The following is a 23,333-nucleotide window of genomic DNA, read 5'->3' on the forward strand; positions in this document are numbered from 1 at the left end:
CAAACTGCTCGCTCACCGCAGCGGCCGCCATCCCCGAGCGACGCGTGCGCTGACTGCGGCGCAGTGGAGACACTTGGAGCACATGCTCCTTCGCTGTGCCGCTTCTGCAGTGCCGCGTCGCGAGATTCTCGCGGCCTGCAGGGCGCTGGGAATCATCCCGGACAGTCTCGAAGCGCTCCTGTGGCCGCGCGGCACTGCGCGCTCGCGTGATATTCTAGTCTCTATACCCGTGACAGAACAGTGGTGAGCCTCTGTGCGTTCATCGAACAGGCGGGCTTGACTTCCCCCTCGCTCTTCGCCAGGTAGTGCACGCGTGACACGAACGCTCCGTGGGTGCTACCTCCGACGGTATACGCGGCCGGGCGCCCCACCCCGGCCGCTAGTGCAGTATGCCGCGCGCGCGATTAGTCCGAGACAGGACGCTACGAGCGCGCGGCTATGTATACATACAGTTTACTTCTTTTTGTAAGTGATTGTGCGCAGTGGCCGGGAGACCCCGCGCAGGGGCAGACGTAAAGCCGCCGGCACTCTCTCTCGACAGCGAGAGAGAGAGAGAAATACTTCACTGCTGAATTTCACGTCAGAACCGCCTATATGTGCTCGCGCGTATTCGGCACGATTTGTGCCTTGAGAATAGCGGAGAACGGAGGGCCCATGGGCGGGCCGAAGTCCGCCTGCCCGAGAAATAGAATCTTGCGCAGCGCGCCGGAGCGCTCGTTCAACACGTCCGTCCGCCGTGAGCGCTCTGGAAGCCGCTGCGCCCTTTTTTAGAGGCTCGTTTCTTCGCCTACTCTCGAGTTCTCCGCTCATAGCATGCGCTGAAATAAACGCTCCGTATGTGTGTATAACGACGAAAGGAATTCCTCTCCATTCTCTTTATGAACCACAGTTGAACAGTGACGAGGTCGCGGCCGCACCCTTTGATGAAAAGTTTACCCGCCGTTTTCTACAGTGCACCCAAAAACTCAAGAGTGTAATCAACCAACAGAGACGCGGAGCCTTCCGACAACCTCGAGCTCGGTACGCATTCCGCCAAAGCGCTGCGCTGCGCTAATTCGGAGCACGGACGTTCACTAAAAAGCACCGCTGGCTGGCAGTCTGGTAACTGTGGAGGAGGGCCTATTTCCCATGAGTCAGTGCGCAAAAGGGCCCTCGGCAGCGGCGTCAGAGGAGGATGGCTTGCAGAGGCTGAGCGCACTCCCTCCTAGTTTTTTTACCTCCATGGTGTTGACGCCTCTCTTTTCTCTGGGCCGTGTGGCCTCTCTTACGCGATGCTTAATTAAACAAGTTGTTCTTGTTACTCGAAGCATCGTCTTTTGCCTGGACCCTCAATGCTTTCTGCTGGGTCTCGGGCCGCTCGGCTAACGCTACCCCCCTGGCCCCGGACCTTCTTCCAACAACTGATGCCAGCGGTCGGACGCCACATGTAACAACTGGTGGCAGCGGTCTGGGATGCCACTTCTAACAGCATCAGACGTAATTAATAGGCACGAGCTTTTCCTACTACTGCTGCGAGTTTCGCCAAGCTTAGACTTTTCTTCCTCTATTTTTACCGTCTTTATAGTCTGTCGGGATTAGCCCATTAGAGTGAGTGAGCGCCACCGCGAAAAAACTTGAATAATATGCTTGAGGGTGCATCCCGTTCTGAAGTTATGCGGACAATAAAAGCCTAGAGGTCTATATTGTAAACTGAATTACCGCTGTCTTGTCTTATTCTGTGAACTTCTGTCAGGACACAGACCCAGGTCATGTCGTGACAGCAGTTGGTAGACAGGAAACAGCAGAACCTTGGATTTTCATTACCCTGTTCAATTCCTGTAATATAACTCAAAAATATGTTTTGAGGTTATTTGTCATCGTTGCGCTTAATAAAAACTAATTCTATAGACCACACTCCGCATCAACTACTTATGACTTCGCAAATTTGGTTCGCAGGTTCTGTGGCTCTGTACCATGCCACGGAAAAAAAAAGAGCTCTCTGGCGCTTATAAGCGCCATTTGGCAACCGTGAAGAAAAAGCACCTTAGCGACACTTTAGAAAAAATGCCTAAGCTTTCTAGCTATTTTGCCACCGACAAGAGCACGAGCAGCAATCCGTCGACCAGGGAGACGAGTGAAGGTGCCCAAGCAGACCGTGCACTTAGCGAGACTGTTGGTGACGAAAGAGACGCAAGCGAGGCACTCTAGTCAATGGCATTGAAGTCAACTGCCTCAACGAGTACGTTTGAACAACCAGCTTCATCGGACACTGCGATGGAGCCTGTTCCTCCAGAGACAAGCAGCTCGACCAATACAGATCAGCCAGTGCTTGGTGACGGTCCTTGCACGTCCACGGATCCCGTTGACATGTTTCCCCTGCGCGCAGCTGCGATTAACATTTGGGTAGAACAAAACCAGGATGTGTGTGATAATGGTAGAAACATGCAAGGTGATTACTCTCGCTCGAAGAGGTACTTTCAGCCAACTGACGCGACACCGAAAGACTACCACCGCTACTTCAAGCAAGAAATGTTCTATGTTCGCCGCACCAACGGCGAAGTTGTCTTACACGAATGAATACTCTACAGACCCTCCAGAGGATCCGTATACTGCTTTTCATGTACCTTGATGTCGGCAGGAAAGGACCAGTTTCCGGAGTATGATGGGTTCAGTTCATGGAACAAGGCATATGCGAAGCTGAAGGCACATGAGGAAAGTCAATGTCACAGACAATGCGGGCTTGACCTGTGCAAGCTAAAGCCTCAATCGTTCGATCCCTTGCAGAACACTGCTCGGAACGGGCAACTTACTGGAGAAGTACCCTTCAGCGCGTGGTTGCTGTTGTAATGTTTCTGGCAGAACGAGGGCTCTCTCTCAGGGGATCTAATGATTTAATCGGATCTTCCCAAGATGGCAGCTTCCTAGGGTGTCTTGAACTGATCGCCAAGTTTGATCCTTTTCTCGCTGCCCATATAGAAAACTTTGGAAATGTTGGACGCGCCAAGACATCCTGCCTCTCCTCAACCATTCTGGAAGAGGTTATAGAAGCTCTCGGAACTGACGTCCGAAACAAAATCACTTGCGAGATTGCGAGTGCCAAGTACTGCTCTCTTTCGGTTGATTCTACACCTGATTCGAGTCACAAGGACCAGCTTACAGTGGTCATTCGCTACGTCACTAAGGATGAGCCCGAAGAAGACTATTTCGGGTTTTTACACATTACCAGCCTCAAAGGGGAACATCTCGCAAAGTCAACGGTTAACTTCCTAAAACATCTTGCAGTTAACTTCCAAGACTGTCGTGGCCAGTCATACGACAACGCAAGCAAAATGGCTGGCAAGTACTCCGGCATGCAGGCGCAATTGAAAAAAAACGAAGCCTGAAGCTAATTTTATCCCTTGCGCTGCCCACTCAGTGAACCTAGTCGGGGCACATGCTGTAGATTCTTGTGTGCAAGCCGTTTGTTTTTTCGGGTTTTTACAGCGTATATACGTTTTCTTTGCTGCATCTACACATCGCTGGGCGGTACTCAAGACCCATCTGAAACAAAACGTGACAGCGGTAATCCCAAAGCAAGTCTGAGACACGCGGTGGTCAGCTCGAGCGGAAGGAACGAGGGCTTTTGTGGACGGCTCTAAAGAAATCATAGCCGCCTTGATGCAACTATCTGAAGGTCAAGATGAGAGAGGAGAAACGAAGCCCGAGGCAAAGTGTTTGCTGAAGACAATGACAACGTTGGAAACTGCACTGATGACCGAGTTTTGCAACAGAGTTTTGCAACATTTCAACCCCACCAGCGAAGCACTTCAATGCCCAACGCTCTCATTGAATGCTGCCGTCAGCCTGATGAAATAGTTGTGTGATTATGTATCCGGCTTAAGAGAGAGCTTCGATTAAATTGAAAAACTTGCGAAGGAAGCGTCGGAAAATGCTTCATACAAGGCAAGCACCAAGAAAAAACCAAAACAGTCGACACAACACGACCGCGCTGAATGTACAAGCACACCAGAGACGCAAGACCCTTCAGCTAAATTTCACTGTGAGACCTTCTTCTCCATAATCGACAACCTCCGGCATGCGCTCACAGCTGCCTTGAGTGCTTACACCGAAGTCTGCTAGCAATTTGCTGTTATTGCGCATTGGAAGAGCTTTTCCCCAGCACAGCGGCGGCTTAAGGCAATGGACCTCGTGACAAAGTATCCTTCTGATCTGGCCAACACATTTCCCGATTTGCTTGAGGGGTTTATTTCATTTGCGAGCAACGAAGGCAACAGACAATGCTGAAACTTCTAATTCGAGAAAAGCTTGAAGGTTCATTTCCGGATGTTCATGTCGCTATTAGACTTTTTTTGTTCTTGATGGTTACGAACTGCACAGGCGAACGATCATTCAGCAATCTAAAACTCATCAAGAACAGGCTTCGATCAACGATGACTGACAGCCGCCTGAGCAATTTGTCGCTGCTAAGCGTGGAGATGGAGATTCTGAGGCGGGTCAATGGTGAACATTTGATCAACAAACTCTCCCTGCAAAAGGTCCGAAAACGCTTGTAGGAATGTGAATGCCTTTCTTCCTTTGCTTAGAAGAGGAATAGAAAGAGTAAACTTCAGAATTATTAAAAGCGTCAAGTCTCAAGACCGACGAGAGGGGCGGGTGAAACAGAAAGGGAGTGGGGGTTGGGGGAGGGGTGCTCTTTTGTTCCTTGAACCGGGCCCTCAGCATTGTTAGTACGGCCCTGGGTGCGAATAGGAAAAGGTGCGAATAGGCAATGAGCCCTAAGAAGCCTAATAAGCACATCTACTAGAAAAGTGTGATAGTATATATTTTCTTTTCCGAATGTACTATCACCGCTGCCGATCACGCCTCGTGTTAAACTGCAACACACACTCGCGCTGTGCACAGCACATCGTCTCATTGATTAACTCCCGCATGCGGCGCGAACAGATCAGGTCAGCGTAACCTCGATCAGTGCTCAACTCGAGCCTAGTATCACCGCCGCACGTGACGACGTCCCAGCAAAGCACAGCCATGAACCAATCAGGCTAAACACATGCTTTCGCACATCTACTCGGTTTAACTACGATAAACTCTACCATATTTTGTTTGTAAACTTTTGGATCCTACCCATTCTCTGCCTTGCAACCGGCGAAAGCTGGGCACCAAGCGACTACCCTCCTTTGTCACTTGGGGGCTGCCTGCTTTCTGGCTGAGTTTGCTGCGCTGTGTCGAGGGTGTGTCCTGAGAGAGTGGAACAGCTACAACCTCACACGCGTACGGTTGTCTGGGAGCGCACGCAACAAGTGCACATTGTGACAGTCATTAACTCGTTTATCTCGTGTTTGTTCCCTGAACAACCCTGTTCTGTTCCTGCCTCTTAACGTTGCAACTATCATTTTCCTTTCCATAAATCGCTACGCAATCCTCAATGTTAAGTCCAATCCTTTTCGTTAGCCTCCAATAGTGCCGAGCGTCCAGTGTGCGCGGCAGTCCGTTCGCACGCTAATAGTTACGAAGGTTTGTTGTGACGTGGGTAGAAGACGTATTAGAGATACATGCCAGAAAAGACCTGCTCTATTTGACATCATTAGTTTCACGTGAGCTAATAAAAGCCGTATTTGTAGGTCTCTGTGTACATCATTCACGTGGAAAGGAGACCAAAGTGCATGTTTTTGTTTTTCAGAATAGGCGTAGTTCCGTTCCGCCATGCACTTAAAAGATAACATTAAAACCGCTAGCACTTCAGTTACTCTTGCGTTAATGTAGGGGGCAATTTTTTCACGCGTACTTCATAACTATCAAACATTGGCATCTTACAAAATTTCCCAGACTCCTTATGTGCAAGTTTTGCGTGCTGAATTTTTAATACATGTACCACCAGGCACAAAGGCCTCCACCACATGTTAGTGGGAACCCAAACGAATAGCTCTGTTGCTACCCGTGGGTCCCAGATCTTATTTGGGCAAGGAAAAGCTGAACTGACATGAATCGGGAAGTGAAGAGAGCAATCTGAGACACACGCGCACAGATGACGAGGAATAAGAAAGAATACAGGGCTCACTATCAATAGAATTGTAGCGTGCCATCGTGGTCCGGCAGCCGAAGACGACGACTGTCCCAGTACGCCTGCCAAGCACGCGCAGACTGGATTTTCATGGCTGCACAATCTTCAGCAAAGTCGATCTTGTGAAGGCATATCATCAGATTCCTGTGGAACCGTCGGATATCCCGAAGACCGCCATTATTACACCTTTTGGCATGTTTGAATATCTGAGGATGCCTTTCGGTCTTCGCAATGCGGCCCAGACTTTTCAGCGTTTCGTTGACCAAGTCCTACGCGGCTTGACGTGTTGCTTTGCCTACCTTGACGACATTCTCGTCTTCAGCCCTACGGTAGAGGCCCACAAGCTCCACCTGCGTCAAGTGCTCGAAAGACTCAGCCGCTTTGGTCTCGTGGTCAACGGACCGAAAAGCGAGTTCGGCGTTGCTGAGTTGGACTTTCTCGGCCATCGCGTCAACGCCCATGGCATTCGCCCCTTGCCGGCCCGTGTCACCGCCATCAGTCAGTTTCCCCGGCCCACCACCACTCGACAACTGCGCGAATTTCTTGGCCTCGCCAACTATTATCGGCGCTTCATTCCTCGCTGCGCTGCAATACTGCAGCCTCTCCACGACCTTCTCTCGGGCCACGGCAAGCCGACCGCTCCTGTTGCTTGGACCGATGCCGCTGACCGCGCATTCAGCGGCATCAAAGCAGCCATTGCCGGAGCGACGCTGCTGGTTCATCCTAAATGTGACGCGCCCACGTCCGTCATGGTTGACGCATCGGACACTGCTGTCGGCGCGGTATTGCAACAGTTTGTCGCTGGTGTTTGGCAGCCAATTGCCTTCTTTTCCAAGAAGCTTGCGCCCCCTGAACGCCGCTACAGCACCTTCGGCCGAGAGCTGCTAGCAATATATTCAGCCGTGAAGCACTTCCGACATTTTCTCGAGGGACGCAGATTTCATATCCTCACTGACCACAAACCTCTGACGTCCGCGCTAGCATCCAGCAGTACCTCCTACGCTCCTTGCGAAATCAGGCAGCTCGCCTACATTTCCGAATTTACCTGCGACATTCGTCACGTCAGGGGGCAAGTCCAACATAGTTGCCGACGCTCTTTCTCGTGCTGAAGTCAATGCGACGGACAATGGACGGTCAGTCATCGACTTCACGGCTATGGGTGCTGCTCAACGAGCCGATGCCGAGTTGCAACGGTTTCACACGCGCGACACCTCTTTAGTGTTGCAGGACGTCTTGCTCCCTGACTGCGCCGTTCCCCTAGTTTGTGATACATCAACCGGTCGCCCTCGCCCCTACGTGCCTCCACCATACCGACGAACCGTCTTTGATGCCCTCCATTCTTTGGCCCATCCTGGCATTCGCGCAACGCAGCGCCTTGTCACGGCTCGCTATGTCTGGCCTCGCATCAACGTCGACGTTCGCCGCTGGTCACGCGCGTGCCTGAGCTGTCAGAAAAGCAAAGTGCATCGACACACTGCGACGCCGCATGGCACGTTCCCGTCCCCGGACGCCCGCTTCAGCCATCTGCATGTCGACATTGTCGGTCACCTTCCTACCTGCGGGAACCACCGCTACCTGTTAACCTGCATTGACAGGTTCACGAGATGGCCTGAAGCGATGCCCCTTCTGGACATAATGGCGGAGTCGATCGCAAGAGCACTCATCACACTGTGGATAAGCCGCTACGGTGTCCCTTGCACCATTACGACTGATCGTGGTCGTCAATTTGACTCCACCTTATTTGCTAACCTATCTCGGCTCCTCGGCGTCAATCACATCAAGACGACCTCTTACCACCCGATTTCCAACGGTGTCATTGAGCGTTTTCACCGGCAGCTGAAAGCTTCACTTATGGCGTCCGCTTTTCCTTCGCCATGGATTGAGCGCCTACCCTTCGTCCTGCTTGGTCTCCGCACTGCACTTCGCAGTGACTCTTCTACCTGTGCAGCAGAGCTAACGTTTGGCACTACTCTCCGTGTCCCTGGCGAATTCTTCGAGCCCTCACCACCCACGCCTGCTGACGTCTCAAATTACGCCTACCGCCTACGTAGCGCTATCAGCAATGTAGTTCCACCACGTCAACGCCAGTATTCCCGTCGTGTCCACGTCCCCTCCGACCTTCAGCGGTGCACTCCCGTCTTTGTTCGCCACGACGCCGTACGCCCGCCCTTACGGCCACCATACGATGGTCCGTACCAAGTGCTCCGGCGTGCTCCTAAGCACTTTCTCCTGCTCATCAACGGCCGGCAGGACACAATCTCAGTTGACCGCCTTAAACCTGCTCATCTTGACACCGACGTCATCGCTAACTGTGCCGCTGCATTCCCTCCCGACCGTGCCAGTCCTCGTCGCGTACGATTTGCGCCAAGCCTATCCGCTTTTCGCCATTCACACCTCGCTCATGGCTTCATCGCTAAAGGGGGTGCCCTGTAGCGTGCCATCGTGGTCCGGCAGCCGAAGACGACGACTGTCCCAGTACGCCTGCCAAGCACGCGCAGACTGGATTTTCATGGCTGCTTAACTGCAAGGCCGGCGCAGCGCTGTTCCATCCCAGCCTGGCTGAGCGCGTCCAGCCGAATATATTTGTGGAGACCTGACGATGACTGGTGCCCACGATTCGTCTCCACAGAATTATTTATTTCCGGAACGATCACAAAATGAACAAGGGAGGGGAAAATCTCAGGTTGCTTGAGCCAATGTTTCGACAAGGGGACTTGTCTTCGTACAGTACAGTATAAATATACGTACAGTACAGTACAGTGCGTACAGTATAAATATACGTACAGTACAGTACAGTGCGTACAGTATAAATATACAGATGACGCGAAAATGATTCAGAACGTCCCCCTATGCATCCCACGTCATCTGTGTATTTATGCTTGATGTCGCGGAAATAAAATCTTCCCTTGACAGTCAGCGCTGTGTTCGTTCTCACTCATCGTACTCAGTGTGTGTGTGTCTCAGATGGCGCTCTTCACTTTATGATGCTTCGTAACCAACTAGCGCGCCTAAAAGTCTTAACGGAACTCACACGCTCTTATGTGTAGTATTTAAATAAAGTGAGATTACGCAGATTTGGCAACTATATGCCAAGGTCGCTTTTTATGAGTCCTGGAGAATTGTATGAAGCATTTTGGGCGGTCGTCCACGTAGTAGTCGAATAATGCAGCTGTTCAACGCATCACTTGGTCCTGCTATGACAAGCGACTCAGACTTGTGGCAAGCCTTGACACTTCCACAACCAGCGCTCTAATAACTATCTGAGACAAGCCAGTATATAAAATAATGTCGTCAACAGACAAAAATCAGGCCGCTGAACGTGAAGGTAGTCGTCCACAATTGTTGTCTCCGTATGGATCTTGTCTCGTCTTGTTGAGTGGTGACGTGCGAAAGACCGCAAGGAAAAACACTCTTTGATAAACTGTTTTGCAAAAACAGGTGAATTGCCGGAATACCTGAGTCATAAGTTTTTAAACATATAATTAGCAGACATCCGCAAGCAAACAAATTTGCGCGGAAACGTGAATTGGGTAGACTGAAAAGAGTTTCATAGATAGATGGTAGACTTTCAGGACCACAATAAAAAACGCTTGAATTAAATTGTCTCCATTATTACGTGCCCCTCAGTTCATGCTTCAATAATGTTTTGGATTGTAAAAACTTGAGGGTGGAAGACAGGCTAAAAAAACTGGCAGTGGCTTACCCGTGGTTAAGCCTGGATATACAAGAAAAAAGGTTCAGTTACGCTTGGTTTGACGTCATGGCTGTCGCAGTTCACGCACAATGCACTGGGAGCACCACGATAACGGTGGAGGCGTTCGGCCGTCCACATAATGCCTGTACGGAGGCGTAGGAGGAGACGTGCGTGTAGTGAATACGGTGCCGTCTTAGAAGGTTGCTTTAGAGAGATGTACTGTGGTGTCCATTCCTTTTGGGTGTACACAAAGATATGAGAGACAGGCATTTCCTTTCCTTAAAACCAATTTTCATTTCATTTCATTTTCCTTAAGGCTCTTACGGCGCGGTTCGGGTATCCACCGAGATATGAGAGCGACAGGCGTCGTTTCCTTTCCTGAAAACCAGTTTTATTTTCATTTTCCTTCCCGCGGTTCGGGTGTCCATTGAGATATGAGTTTCCTGGCGCACTGTTTGCCTTTTTTCTATTTTATTTCTAATATTTTATTTCTTTCATTTCTTGTTTTACTCTCGTTTCTGCGCTTATTTTTATTCTTTTTTTATTACGGAGTCGGCGGCCCCCTGCGCTGCACGTGACGTCGCTCGGTTTCGCGCATGCGCAGAAGTGGGAAACCTGGCCTTCGGCTCACGCGAAGCGCGGTGTTGACGAGCCTAGTGAAGCTTTTCGCTTCAAAAGAGCTATATTGTACTTAGTGCACCAGCATGCCACTGCTCGGCAAGTACCTGATGTAAGGGGCCAGATGCAGGTGCCCTTTCTGCCATGTGAAGGATAAGTTCACTGCTGCTTTGCACTAGCAACCCCTCAGCGTTCTAGTAAATTATTTATGATATAGCATGCCTCTGAGCCAGTGCTACGCCAGTGTGCTGCAATTTCAATCCAGATACATGTGCAGCTGTGTTTAGAGGGCTACAATAAAGCGATGACTGTACTGCCTGCAACAGTGTTGTGGAACTCAAGAGATCTGGCAGATTCAGGAGTAGGCGTATGATTTCTTTCTCGCATCTGAAACAGGACATACTTGACATGTGGCAAGTTACACAAAGGACTGCAGTGCAGCATTTATCACTCACTGCACGAATTCGGTCTAGCTCGAGTCATCCCTCATGCGTGAGACTTGTCGGAGACTGTCTCTTGCACCTGAAATAGAACAAACTCGTCACAGACGTGGCGTGTCTCAATGTCAGTGCTTCACATTGCGTTACCATTCGTTGAACATACCACTCACTGCAAAACTCTAGAGGCAGTAATTTGTTTGTGTTGCATAGAGGAACGACCTCCTTTATTAATGAGCAGCTACATGTAGCGCTTTGTCTGCAGTGCTGCATAGAACGCTGGGCTGCCATATGAGAGAATTTTCACTCGTATGAACAAACCTGCAGCGTACGCTGCATAGAGCTACAGATATCTGAACCGCTTCTTTTTCGTGTCTACACGCTTATAATGAGTGGCAGACACGGATGCTGCAGAAATGTGGCATTTGTGCGACAGAATCCGTCTAGTGGTACTGTGGTACTTTGAACAAATGAAGCCGCACTCTCCTAGTGCTCTGCAATTTCATTTTTAGGAACTTTTGGTCTGGATTTCAGGCCACGGTGGAATTCGGTAGCACTGCTTCCCTTTGTGCGCAGTTAATTTAGCACCACGTATGTCCCAATTCCTTTCACAATAAATGCTGCGCTTCACGCGCTGCCCTGCCGACATAATCAAATTTGTTGTGCTCGTACAAGCTTGTATAGCTTCAATTGAAGCGGTACTGGCAGTTCAGAGAAAGTTTGAGCTTTTCACAGTCGCGGCGCATTAGTGAAGACATGATGTCGTGGTGTATCTTTCAAAGAACGTTTGACGCACGCGGAGAGCATGTTCACGCGATACTTTCATTCGCCTCGTTCGTCGGCAGCGCGTTCGATCTGTCCAGTTGAAGTCGTTATCCGAAAAGCTTTGTCTTGGTCGCTACTCAACGCAAACCTTTCAGGTTTGCTACCGTTGCCATTCGGGCTGAATTCGAAGGCCCTAGTGACTTGATCGTTGCGCTCTACAGCTACTTCTAAACAGCAGCCTTCGAAGATCGTGACAAGGGCGTAGTGTTCGCTGTTTCCGAGCGCGGGCGTTTCGTTTCAAGTTACTTTCTTTTCATTCTCCGGCGGCTGCTAGGACGCGCTGATTGAGGCACCTGGGAGGAAGACAGCGGCGTCACGTCGGCGCTCGAGGATTCTTGATTTCTCTCGAGGCTGTTACTGACTTCCTCTGCGCATGGCCGGGTTTTTCACTTCCTGTGCGGCGTGAGACTCTGAGGCTATGCGCGATAGTGGTATCGATCTGCTCAGTGGTACTGCCATGAGCCATAAGTTATAAAAGAAATAGAGCAGTGCTAAGGGGGTAAGAGGTTTCAAAGATTAAATTCTGCTGAGGTTCGGTGTTTGTTTCTTTTTGTCTGGAGAAAAGGGCTGAGGTGTACGCTGCGGTGTCTCTAACCGGTGTGCAGATCGTCAGCTGCTGTTGGCTATGGCTGAAATAAGTCGCAGCTATGTGCAGTTAATTGTAGCTGTGCACGCATCTTCCTTAACCGGTGATTGCGAACGTTAGTTCTGGCATTCGCAGCATTTTTAGGATGATCGTTGCTTATTAGGTTTTTTTTTTTTTTCATTTGGAGTTTACGCTTCACAAATAAATGTCGGGATGCGTATTACTACGCTTGTCCAAAGCGTTGATTGGCTCTGCGCGATTGCTTTTTTATTTTGACACCTTGCTGATTCCGGCTTCGTGGTCAGAAAAGTACGGCGCTGATGATGAATTGCTCGAGCTGCATGACGTCTACTGTGAGCGAAGACGATTGGTGAAGTGTGTTCGAATGCGGCGAGGAAGGACTAGAATTTTTGAATGCCAACGCGCGCTCCACACGACTGTGATGAAGGTAGGGGATGATGGTTTAGGCACAGGCCGCGCACACAGAGTGATCACATAGTTGTGGAGGCTACTTGCTTTACGCGAAACCACATGCAACCAGCACCTGTGTGGCGACGCCAAGCGCCGATATGTTACGTCACAGGCCATGTGTCGAATATTTTACATGCGTCGCTTGTAGTAGAGAAGTACCTCCTGCCAAGAGCCTGCATTGATTGCTTCGCTCGGGCCGTACTGCCTGCACGCAGTCCACGAGATGACACCACATGGTGTCAGAAGTGGCTTGTGTCTAGCCGAGATAAGGTGTCGGCGTCTGCGTGGGTGTTGGCTCGTTTTCGCCCTGCCGACAGGACATGGTGGAAGGTACCAATTCGAAGATTTGCCACGGTATGATCGCCGTGCAATCACGGACTCTCCAACTTTGACCACATATCAAAATGGCCTTCCTGGGGTCGACAGTTCTACGATTACAGCTTGGCTTCGGGCTTCGATGAGCGCAGCGAAAAAGCGCAGGTGAGGGCCTTCCTGCAGTGTATACCATGGGAAAGACAGCAAGGGAAATATTCAGCAACTTTTTTGCTTGTCAGAAGAAGATTGGAGAAGTACGACGTGGCAAAAAACGCTTCTACAGGCACTTCGTGGCCGTCAACAACTTGCTCTACGAAAGCGCATGTTTTCACAGACGCATTCAAGACGCTGGCGAATCTGTCGACCAGTTCGTCACCGCTTTGGATACGCTGGCCAAGAGCTGCGATTACGGCAGCTTTTTTAAAGAGCATGATCCGCGACCGGTTCGTAGCTGGTCTTCAAGATAGGCTCGGATACACTTCAAATGAAAAGTCTCACACATGCCAGCGCTATGTTGAAAGCCCGTCTAAAAGAGACCGTCGAAAGGCAGCAACTAATTCTGCAAAAAGCCGACGACGAGTTAGCAACTGCAGCTACCAGCAACCTCGGCGCCATCAGCAGAAGAGGCCAGGTCAAGGAAAAGGACAGTCGGAGCCAGCGCTTCGAAGGACAAACCACCGGGAAAGTCAGACTGGGTTATTAGTGCCAGGTCCACCTGCCTGGCGAGGTCAGCAAAGTGTCACCACTGCGGTTGCTCGGCACATTTCGCTGCCGTGTGCCGCAAGAAAGCGGTCGCTTACCCAGAGAACGTACGAGTTTTGTCTTTGCAGAAAGTCAACGATGGCAACTTAGTTGGTTCGGTTAGCGGCTCTAGCTGAAATTTTCGACTTATCGAAGTCAGTGTTATCCAAGCCAGTGTTTGCTAAAGTACGCTTGGGCGCGGAAGTGTCCGTGGTACCGCCTACGTTCCCAGGTTTGCCTACGAAGGTAGAGAAGTCATGTCACACTATGATGTCCCAGCAGTGAAACGTTACAAGTCTTAGGAATGTTAAAAGTGACTTTGCAGTCGAAACGGAATTCGGTACAGTAGTTCATTTACTGTTCCCTTAAAGGTCCCTTTGGGGACATTACAAAAGAGGTGTATGTTGGTTCACCACTGGCCTCCATCCTACTCGCACTTGCTGCAGTCGAGGCACTAGGGGTGGTAAAGTTTGCAGACGAAGTCAGCCCGAAAGAGTCAGTCGAGACTTCTTCCCCGCAGTTGTTCAACGGCATGGAGGTTACTGCGGGGTTGTGCACGATCAAGCTGTTAGCCGACTCGATTCCGTTTGAGATTCATACGGGACGTCTCGGACCGCTTCCTTTTCTAGAATCTGTCAAGTAGGAGCTAGAGCGAATGCAGCGAGATGGTGTGATTCGGAAAGTTCTATAACCTACTGAATGGCGCGCAGGCATAGTCCCTGTTCTGAAGCAGTCTAGCAAGGTACGAATTAGTGTCGATATAACACAGCTGAACAAGTTCATGCGCAGAAAGCGTTTTGTGACGCCCACAGTCGACAACACTCTTGTTCGACTAAGTGGCGCAGCTGTGTTCTCGAAAACTGATGCCAATTCCGCTTTTTATGAACTCAAGCTCGCACCTGAGTGAAATGACAGCCTTCATTACGCCGTTCGGAAGGCATCGTTTCCAGCGGCTTCCGTTTGGCATAACGTCAGCCCCTGAATTCATTTAGAAGAAATTGTCGCAGTTACTGCACAGTGTTCTTGGTGTCGTTAACATGATGGATGACATGTAAATGTTCGGTTCAAACAAGGCCAAGCCTGATGAACGGTTGCTGAAAACGTTGGTTCGACTCCCAGGAGCTGGCGTTAAGCTCAATGAGGTTGTCTTCGGCTGGACGGAGATAACGTGTTTGGACTGCGTGGTGAGCCTTGACGGCGTAAAACTGGGCTTGAAAAAGGTTCGCGCCATTAAAGAACTTAAAATGCCTGTGAACATTTCAGACGTGCGGCGGCTATTTGGAAAGGGCAATCACGTGGCTAGATTTATTATCGACCTGGCGGCGAAAACTGAGCCTTTGCGTCAGCTGCTTGTAGAAGACTCAGATTGGGCTTAGGACCAGAACAGGAGCAAGCCTTATCGTACATCAACGAAGTTATCTGTTCACCTCTGGGCAAATGCGAACTAAGATGTGAAGTACCATACGATACTTTCCGTCGATGCGTCGTCTCACGGGTTGGGGCAGTGCTGTTGCAGGTTGAGCCTAACGAGCGCCGTCCTATAGATTTCGCATGAAGGTCGTTGATCCGGGCTGAATAATGATATATATGCTGAAATCGAGAAAAAGCCCTTGCTCTGATGGAGGTGGCGGGGAAATTTAAACTACATGTCAAGGCTCTCGAAGTGCGGTTCGATACCCTTGACATGTAGTTCGAATCTCCCCGCCGCCTCCGTCAGAAGTGCAGTTCGAGACCGATCATAAGACTCTCGTCACACTGCTTGGAAAGTGTCGTATTGACACGTTACTGCCTCAAATCCAACGCTTCTGCATGAGGCTAATGAACTTCGATTATGCTGTTGTGTATGCGCCTGGCGCAAGCATCATAACTGCTGATATGTTGTCGAGGGCATATTTCCGAGGGTAGCAAATTAGCTGTAATTCGCAGACCGCTGGGATCGTGAGTTCACTCTTTTCTTCCGTGTTGTGCATGCACCTTAAAATTGGTCACCCAGATAGCCAGTTGACAGTTCAACCCAAGACACTATACAGACGCTCTCATGCAAGCAGATCAAGACATCATTACGCATGCTCTCAGGGATCAAGTGTGCCCTCTTTGAGCAACGATCCTTCGGGGACAGTCAGCGAGCTCAAACCTTTTGTAAAGGCTGCCTAGACAACGTTGCCGAGGTTGACCACTGTGAACCAATAAGGCAAGCTCAGGCAAATTCTCAAGTATGTGAAACTCTAAAGACATTTCGCCGGAAGGGCTGGCCGAAATTTTCGTCGTCACCGATGGTCTTGCGACGATAATGGACATGAAGAGCCACGCTTACTCTTGCCGAAGGATGCTTCTAAAAGGGGACATACAGTTGATCGCTCAAAGCATACGTAATGATGCCATGATCCGCTTTCATGAAGGCCATTAACCTATTGAAATCTAGAGAAACATAGTGTATGATGGCCTCGGTTGAGCTCTCAACTGGCTGTGGACCAATCATAAGCTGCGCGCTAAGCCAAAAGAAGAAAACAGTGAAAGTATCATCTTGGCGGATCCTCCACTAAGTTTGCGGCAGAAGGTCGGAGTAGATTTATTTCAAACGAAAGAACACCACTACTTAGCGGTAGCCGATTGCTTCTCCAGATTCCTAGAGCTAACTCCTCTCGTCAACCTAGAACTCGACAGTTATCATGCACTTGAAAAGTATCTTCGCTAGACACAGCATACCAGAGATTGTCATGTCTGATAACGGTGCACAGTTTGTATCCGAAAAATTAAAAGTCCTCACGTGCTTGTACGGTTTCCATGGCATCACATCAAACCCATGAAACCCGTAGGTCAATGACGAAGTAGAGAGAATGATACAGTGAAGAGATTGGTTGTGAAGGCCAATGATCCGCATCATGAGCTCCATGGTTCCACGGGGCGAAAGACCAGGCCAGTGGCTGAAGGGAAGGCGCTTAGGCACGACGGTACCGCAGACCCTTCAGCACTTGGTACCCGACAGAGGAGAATCGTAGATTTGAAAAAGGCAAGAGCTAAAGCTTGATACGCCTGTCGTAGTGCTCGGAAATCATCACAGCACAGTTATGCCTCAGTTAAGTTCACCTTTACTCCTTAACGGCCCCATGTCTCATCTATAAACAGTCAAATCACACGAAAAAAAAATCTGGGATCCGGTTCGAAAATTACATGGCACTTCTCACTGCTCGCAGTTACTCTTCTGACATTAGCTGGTACACAAAAGTTCAGGGGAACAGGCAGACATATTGAGGAAACACATCGCTACAGTTCCTAGTTAATCACACTATACGCAGTCATTTCTAAAATACAAAAATATAGCCGAAAAACAAACTTCCAATAAGCGGAGGTGTTAACGAACAATATAATAGTTTAATAGTTTAATGAACAATATAATAGTTTAATGCAAAAAAAAAAACTGCTCCAGGAACCGACTAAGTACACTATGAAATGGCAGTCCACTTTTTCCAACTTGTTAAAAGGCACTTTTGAATTTCTTTAAGAAGAGATTTATAGAAGGAAAAATACCTGAGGAGTGGAAAGTAACCATTATAGTAGCATTCCTGAAACATGGAAAGCCGCTAACGTCCTCTAGTAGCTATTGTCTTTGCATCTGTGGTTTATAGTAGAGTTGTATAGTATAGTAGCTATAGTCTATATATCTGTAGTTTATAGCAGAGTAGCTAGAGCATACTAGCTATAGCTATAATGTATAGTAGCTACAGTTCTATGTATTGGCTCTGTATGCTGCTCGCATGAAGTGTGCGTCTCTGATGCGGTTGCAACATTTTCCCCACTGAGTTCAAATAATAAGAAAAGGGAGATGTGGCGATGGAAAGCACCGATACGCTGCGTCACAGGTATGTGACTATTAGATGTTATACCTGGGGCTTTTTTTAGAAGGTTCAAAATTTAAAACAAAAAGGTTAACTTGCTCTAAATTTGTTTTAGCCCTGGGGCTATATTGGTGGCTACGGCGGACACCACGTAAGAGGCAGAATGATTTAATTCGCTAATTAACTACGTGCATTCATTCTTTAGTAAATTCTATTTTAGGAGGTACGTTGTATTAGCAGAATTGGAGATCGTCTTCCAGTATAGCGAAGAAAAAAAAATTCAGGAAATTTTTAGAGGCGCCGCCGCGGTGGCTCAGTGGTTATGGCACTCGGCTGCTGACCCAAAAGACGCGGGTTCGATCTCGGCCGCGGCGGTCGAGTTACGATGGAGGCGAAATTCGAGAGGCCCGTGTACAGTACAATGTCAGTGCAGGTTAAAGAACCCCAGGTGGTCGAAATTTCCGAAGCCCTTCACTACAGCGTCTCTCATAGCCTGAGTCGCTTTGGGACGTTAAACTCCCATGAACCATAAACCAAAATTTTAGTGGGCGTTACGAGGCGAGCAAAAGTCAACCTGGTAGGTGGCGTCACAGCGTAACTACGCGGAAATGAGGCCTCTGACCTCGATAACTACACCCCGCGCTTTGCATAGCATTGCTGACGTCACCTGAGGACCAGACGGGCGGGCCGGCGATATCGCTGCCAATTTCGCTTCACTCCATGGCTTCGCGAATTTCCGCCACGTTAGTACCCAACTCGGGCCTTCATTGCGCTTAGCAATACGACGAACCTAAGACGACTGCGTGGTCATTGTCTTGTGTTGGGGCGGGAAAATGAAACCCTCACGTAATTTTCAACCGCTGATCGCGCGACTTTAACTGCTGCTTGTGCATCGACAAAGCTTTTTATTCGCCGAACTGTGATCAAGCACCTTAGATTCAATTTCAATTCAATTCAATTCTTTTTATTATCATTTCTTCAGCACAGTACATAACATCACTGTGTGGATCCTTAGCCAAAGGCTAGTTATGGATCCATGGAATAAAAGCAAAGAGATTAGTGAGGACAAATGCTTCTACTGCATGCCAAAATAATACACATAAGAATGGTGGAAAAATGCAAAGCGTACAAGCAAGATGGTTCAAATTATAGAAATACAAGAGGGCTCTCGACAAGAAAATAGAGGAGTGTGCAAAAAAAACCATGAAGGCAGGAACAGCATTCTTTATACCAAAATAAACGCAGTTGCCTTAGAAGTGATTATTCAATGACATATGAATGGCAAACCCAACATAGACACTACAGAGAATAATAAGAGACAATCACTAAGCGATTTTCAATGTAAATAAGGTAATTATTTGTGACAGAAAAAAGGTCTTCAGTGAAATATAAGGATTAGACGTTGCAAAGACTGCACAGGGGATTTTATTCCAAGTTTTTACCCCTTGATACTCGAAGCGGCGCTGGCCATAGTCATTGCGAGATGTAGGAACCAGAAATCTTCCCTGTGCTGCTGAACGGCTGTTAGTTGGGGCTCTATGGAATGTGTTCAAAGGAAAGGGGGAGGTGCCGGAGAGGACTCTTAGTACGAGTAGTGCAACGCGAAAATCTCGAAGCTGCAATGCCGGCATTATTTGAAGTCTAAAAAACAAAGGGCGAGAAGGCGTATACGGTGTTGTGCAAGTCATTATTCTCAGTGCCCGCTTCTGCAGGCGTAAAACAGGTTCAATGTAAGTGATGTAAGTGAACCCCCATGATTCTATACAGTAAGTTAATTGGGACTGGAAAAAGCTAAAGTACATTGTTTTTAGTGTGTGTATTTCGAAATGTCGCCGAGCTTTGGCCAGAACGAAACATGCATAAGATAGTTTGCTGCGCAATTTTTCGATATGCGGTTTCCAGTTTAATGCAGCGTCTAAGGTTACACCCAAGTACTGAATAGTTTTAACTTCTTCAATTTCTTTATCTCCTATCGATATTGCGGAGCAGGTATTCTGGTATTTTTTATAAGGGGATGCAAATATAACATATTTAGTCTTGCCTATGTTCAAAGGGAGTCTATTTGTTAAAAACCATTTATTGACTCTCTGAAGTTCTGAGTTTAAAATATGCTTGGCTGTTTCAACGGAGCTAGCGGTCACCAACAATGAGGTATCGTCGGCGTACATAATGCCACGGGTATTTATTAGGCAATCTGGTAAGTTGTTTATGTAGAGTGTAAAAAGTATAGGCCCCAGTACTGAGCCCTGCGGAACACCTACGGAAATAGAACGCGAACTTGACGCGTGCTCGTCAATAATAACACACTGCCGTCGCCCAGTTAAATAGCTTCTAAAGAAATCGAGTGATACACCTCTGAACCCATATCGTTCTAGTTTCTTGCATAAAATATCGAGATCCACAGTGTCGAATGCCTTCTTAATATCCAGGAATACACCAACAGAAATATTGTTATGATTGAGTGCTTCATTGATTGAGTCAGTTATAGAAAGCACAGCCGTGGTGGTCGATCTAAATTTCTGAAAACCATGTTGGGACGTTGACAGAATTGCATTTTTAGTCAGGAATTGCGTAATTCTTTTAGCCAATAGTTTTTCGAAGAGAGTGTTGATACAGCTAAGGATTGAGATCGGCCTATAGTTTCAGAGTTCATTAGGATTCCCACTTTTGTAGATAGGGACTACCTTGGCGAGCTTCAAAATATCAGGATAAATGCCGGACAGAAACGCTTTATTAAATAAAGAGGCTAAGGTGGCAGCTAGGACGCCACTGTTGTTTTTAATTATGGAAACCGGAATACCATCGAGACCCGTGGCCTTAGTGGCATCCATTGAATTAAGTGCACTCATTACTTCGTCACTGCTTATTTCTATAAAACCGAAGGTCTTTTCAAGATGCTCAGGCAGAGAAGGTTCGTCTGTGAGAACCATACTTAAACGTAAATCAGCACCCACTGAGCAGAAATGATCGTTAAACTGATCTGATAGCAGGTGTTTATCTGTGGAAAGGGCCAGGTCAGGAAGTATTCGGTTTGATGAAGTAGGCTGAATTATCGAGTTCACTGTAGCCCAGAGTTTCTTAGAATTGCCGGCGCATGCGTTTATTTGGTTACTAAAATATAGTTTCTTCTGTACACGCATGGTAGCAACAGCTTTATTTCTATGAATCTTATACTGAGCACTATAGTATGCGTTCCCTCTGTTTTGTTTCATTTTGGTGTGCCAGTGATCGCGCGTTTTTATCATGTTTAGCACAGCTGCTGTCATCCAAGGGCACACTGGATGTGTATAGTACGTTTTTTTCTGCGTAAAACTACAATCATTTATCACAGCTTTAATTCTATCGACAAGGCTGCAGCAGTGTTCATTGGCATTCATATCGGCGAGGTCTGCAAAGCTCATTTCAGAGAGCCTGAGTGCGCATTTTTGTTAGTCAATTTTCTTCCTATGTTCGCACGTGCTGTCAGAAGTTCTACGGCTGTCTCTATCGTCTACGCGGTATAAGAAGGCAATCGCGAAGTGATCTGCCACTGCTGTATAATATGCCCCAGCCAAATAACTAGGTGGCACGAAATTGCATAGCACATGGTCGAGGCATGTCGAGCTGGAACCTGCGATTCGGGTCGGAGTAGAGATAAGATTCGTAAATCCATATGAAAATAACAGGTCAGTGTATTCACTGTGGTTGGCACCTAAAGTATCAATATTAGTATCGCCGACGATGATTGCTTTTTTGTTCATATCGGTTACGTGTATAAAAACAGATTCAAGATCATTCACAAACTTACTGCGATCTGCGTGGGGGGCTCTGTAAACAACACCAACCATGACACCTTCAAGTTCAACAAATAGAAATTCCGGACTGCTACTGACGGATGCGTTAAGAAACGGACATTCGCAGTGTACAAGGGTCCTTTTAATGTACAAACCTAGCCCTCCTCCTCGATTGTTCGAAATGCGGGGACGGGTCAGAAATACATAATTGGGAATGTTATAGCTTTCACCGGGCATCAGCCAGGTTTCCGTAATGGCTATAACATCGTAAAAAAAGCTGTGCTCTGCTAGAAACGTACAAAGGCCGTCAAAATTTCTAGCTATTCTCCTTACATTGCAATGCAGTATGGTGCGTGATTCATTATGAGTGAAAAATTTATGAGTGGTTCGTACAGTCAGCATTTTGAATGAACTAGACTATAAGGCCGAAGTCGGCCTCTGTAAAAATTCGGATCACGTCCGAGTTGTCTGCTTTTCGCGCCAAGATCCGGCCACGAGATACCCATGCATACTTCCAGTTGTGAAGTTTCTTCGCCGCTATAGCCCTAGCAAGCAACACTTTATACTCTGGGCAAAGATGTTCGTTTACGAACACGGATGTTGATCCAGAAATGCCAAGGTACGATGTGATTAAGCGAGTTTTTTTTGCCGATTCGAGCAGTTTGTCACGGGCATCACTTGACCTGAACTTAACGAAGACATTCGATTTGTTCCTGTCTTTTGTCGGCACTCGATGCACGAGGTCAATATCGTTCACCGTTATTTCTGCTACAACCTTCGTGGCAAGAGCAGAGACAATGCCTGTCAGTGACTCGCTGTCAGTAGTAGGGATGACTTTTAACTCAAGGTTATTTCTGCGACTGTACTGCTGAAGTTCAGTTAGCTCTGCTCTAGTACGCTGCAGCTGTTTCGAAAGTTCACTGTTTTCATGCTTTAGATAATTCTGCTCTTCCTTAAGCTCGCTTATCTCCCGACGAGCCTCGTTCAGTTCTTTCTTAAATTCTTCAAAACTTTCATTCATAAATTCGACTGATCCCCGCAGGGTGCCAAGCTCATGCTTCAGGTTCTTTCCCAAGGCTTCCAACTTGCTATTAAGCTTCACAAGAAAACTTCCAACTTCTTTCACAGCAGTTGGAGCCTTGTCGAATAGCTTTTCTCTCTTTTCTTTCGTGTTAGACGGGGTACCGGACCTTCATCATCACTCATTGCTTTAGGACGACCCAGGCACAAACTACAAAAAGTGTGTACAAGTAAAGAGTATTACAGACCTGTAATACAAAAAGTAGGATGAGCGTCGGGCCGATGCGTTCGTGCCTGAATCGTCCTCAGCAATGGTTCTTCCAGGGCCAGGAGTTCAGCTTTTATACGCTCCGCTTCATCAGTGCGTCACAGTCGGAGAGCTGGAGTATGCGCACATGCGCCGACGCAGTAACCACTGGGCCCGGTGTGACGAAGTTAGTAGAAGCCAGCAAGTTGCGTTGGCAATCGTTGGCACGTGTTGGTGAACCGGAAAGCCGCGACGGCGATCCAGACAGCCGGGCCAGCTGTAATACGAAAAGTAGGATGAGCGTCGGGCCGATGCATTCGTGCCTGAATCGTCCTCAGCAATGGTTCGTCCAGGGCCAGGAGTTCAGCTTTTATACGCCCCGCTGCATCAGTGCGCCACAGTCAGAGAGCTGGAGTATGCGCACATGCGCCGACACAGTAACCACTGGGCCCGGTGTGACGAAGTTAGTAGAAGCCAGCAAGTTGCGTTGGCAATCGTTGGCACGTGTTGGCGAACCGGGAAGCCGCGACGGCGTTCCAGACAGCCGGGCCAGCTGTAATACGAAAAGTAGGATGAGCGTTGGGCCGATGCGTTCGTGCCTGAATCGTCCTCAGCAATGGTTCGTCTTCACACCCTGCTTGGGAAAACTTTGAGCGTGAAGTCTCTCAGTGAGAACAATTATTGCAAACCGTGGCTTGATCACTGCTGCAGGGTGATTTAGGTTTTTTTT

Source organism: Amblyomma mixtum, chromosome 3, assembly GCF_055824585.1.
Source record: "Amblyomma mixtum isolate Tamu chromosome 3, ASM5582458v1, whole genome shotgun sequence".
NCBI lineage: Eukaryota > Metazoa > Arthropoda > Arachnida > Ixodida > Ixodidae > Amblyomma > Amblyomma mixtum.